At 32.2% G+C, this 2,829-nt stretch overlaps 1 long non-coding RNA gene across 1 annotated transcript; it reads right to left on the bottom strand.

Moving 5' to 3' along the window:
• Positions 1 to 730: 730 nt before the first annotated feature.
• LOC146862972 (uncharacterized) lies at positions 731 to 1,789 on the bottom strand. Its single transcript, XR_014978538.1, has 3 exons — positions 1,729 to 1,789; positions 1,155 to 1,224; positions 731 to 1,064 (listed from the first exon to the last, which is right to left on the bottom strand). It is a non-coding gene; the product is annotated as an uncharacterized LOC146862972 (long non-coding RNA).
• Between the last annotated feature and the right edge of the window lie 1,040 nt (positions 1,790 to 2,829).

Genomic DNA, 2,829 nt, shown 5'->3' on the forward strand with positions numbered 1-2,829 from the left:
CACCCAGGTATCTTCAAAATAATCTAACAGGGGAGATAACTTTACTTCATTTTGTTTGTAGAATGGACTTTCTAATAAAAGATTGTAATGTTCTGCAACATCTGTGGTTGGTACATAAGCTAGGGCTGTTAGAAGTTTTATTTGATGTGCAAAACTTATGTTAGTGGCGTATTCTACACTTAGTGAAGATTTTTGTAAATGTCTCCATATACATTGGTTAAGATGGAAGTAACATCCTTGGATAGCTGTATGGGGGTACAGTTTTAGAATGGAATTTATCATGGCTTGCTCAAAGTCTATGATAATTGTTTGAGGGTAAAAATCATTAGATTCTTGTTTTACTTTTCCTAGCATTTCATTATATGTTGTGTTTTGTTTGTTAGGTAATAGTGCATAAATTAAAGGTATGGAAGTGTTGTGATATTGACCGTGTATTGTGTAAAGCTGATAGAATGGTTTTGGGCATATTGTAAAGGTGCCATCCATCATCCATGTTTGGCATTGTTGCAGTTTAGTTATATTGTTTGCAGTAGCAAACATTATGATTCTTTTTTCTGGGCTTTTGTTATCAAAAAAAATAAAAGGTTCATTATTGTGGGTGATACTTAATTCTGGTGGAATGATGATCTCTTGAAAAGTTTTAGGGGATGGTATAGTTGTCGTGGTTGCTTTTTTGGTCCTAGCAATAGTTCTTTTTATAGAAGCAATTGATGGTAATTGGCCTCTTGCTTCTTTGGGCACTCTAGGTAATAGTTCTTTTAGGATTACACTTGTAGCAGTTTGTGAACCTGTGCTTAATTCTTTGATATTTTCAAGAGTTGATCTGACTTCTATTTCAGAGAGATTGGGTGGATGGTTATGCTCTCTTGTATATAGTACAGTTGTTTCTCTTGTTGTTGCTCGGCCGTAGCATTTGTTAGAATAATATTTAGTACACTTCCAGTTCACTTTTCGGTCCGTCTGCTTTTCTTGGGTGTATGTGTAACCCATGTAACACAATAGGAATTTTCCTTTCTGCGAAGTTATAAATTGGGCTTCTTCTGTCATCGTGATGTGTTACAATTCTGGAAAAAATGTATATGAAAATATATGCTATAGTACTTTATATCTTTATATGAAATTAGCAAAAAAGCATTTTTTTTATATATACTTACCAAGTCTTTTTTGTTGTATTTGAATGAAGATGTTGTTTGTCGCAAAAATGTTGTTTAGTTGATTTAGTCTCTGAAAGTTAAAGAACATTTATTGTTGTGGTTGGTTTAGTTTTTTAAGTGGGGTGGTATTGCTGTTTGGTATAGACTATATTTTTATTGAAGAAACTTATTTTATTGTTTTACAAATTAACAATTCAAAAAACATTCCCCCACCTTCATCTGTCCCGGAAGTACCACACATTTATCATCAAGACCAATTATTCAGGAGAATGAACAACCTTTCCACCCAGTTCTCTACCCCCCCCCTCCCCCACCACATGTCAATGTACCCCCGTCTCCTACCCCTCTTACTATGTGCCCCTCCTGCCTAATAAATAAGATGCAGTAGCCTAACCTCTCACTAAGCAAACAGAGCCTACCCTCATGCCCAGTGGTATAGACTATAGGTGTTAATTTATACAGGTTTTTTACAATTTAAAAAAGAGAACATGGATTTGTTTAGGGGTTTAGGATGTTTTGGGGTTTGAGTAGGATTTAATTAATATTTTATAAAGTATTTTGATAGTATACTTACTTTTTAGTGAGTCTTTTCTGGCAATCTTCAATATTTTCTTTAGCTGTTTGGAGTAATATCTGTAGTGGAAACATAAAGAGATGGAATATATAAGTTAGTTATTTATTTGAGTAAAGATAAATTAGTGTTTTAGTTTAATTTGGCAGTTTAGTTAGAAAAGAATATTTACTTACGTTTTTAGAATAGTAATAGGATGTAGGTTTCTTCTGTTTAGTAGAGCTTCTTCTTCGTTCAATGCTTTGGTTTAAGGCACCGTGGAACACTTGTTTTAATTGGTTTATATAGTGGTTTCAAATTGTTTCTTGAATGTTATTGGTTGTTTTCTGTATGTGGCCTTTCTATTGGATGGTTTGAATTTTTTTTAGTTAATTGGTTTCCTTTTATGGAAAATGCTAAGTAAGAGTATATTTAGTTTTAAAGGAGGAGAGTTTTAAATTATTATATATAAAAAGATTGTTTATAATGTGTACTAATTTTATTTAAATGTGTTCGAAATGCCAATGTGATAATTATTTTAGGTTTTTTTTATTATGTTGTTAAATATAGAGATCGCTATAAATTTTATGTTTATGTTTAAGTAGAATCTCATTTGAAAATGTATGTTTTGGTAAAATATTGTCTTTATGTTGTTGAAAGCATTGGTTTTATTAGTATTAGAATTGTCGATATATTTAAAAAAACGATATTATTGATGTCTATATTTTGGTTATCGATATTTGTGACATGTGTCATATTTATTAACTTATGTCGATATTTAGTATTTCGATATTAATGTGTGCGATATTTGTGTGATCGATATAATTGTATTACGATATTGTAGTGTCGATATTAGTGTAGTTTTTTAAATAAGTATACAATGTCGATATTTTTGATGTCGATATATTTGTTGCGATATTTGTGTAGTTCGATAATGTGTCTGTCGATAATATGTCAGAGATCCACACAGAACACGACACAGCAGATGTACCAGTATGCACAAAATGACTATCCAGAGTATCAGCGCTACACATGAAATAGCCTAGAGAGGGAAGTTGGCTTACCCCTTATTGAGGTCCCTGTAGATCAAGAGGGTCCTTATGTACAGAGTCAAGTATTAGGGAA

Source organism: Triturus cristatus, chromosome 2_2 (genome assembly GCF_964204655.1).
Source record: "Triturus cristatus chromosome 2_2, aTriCri1.1, whole genome shotgun sequence".
Lineage (NCBI taxonomy): Eukaryota > Metazoa > Chordata > Amphibia > Caudata > Salamandridae > Triturus > Triturus cristatus.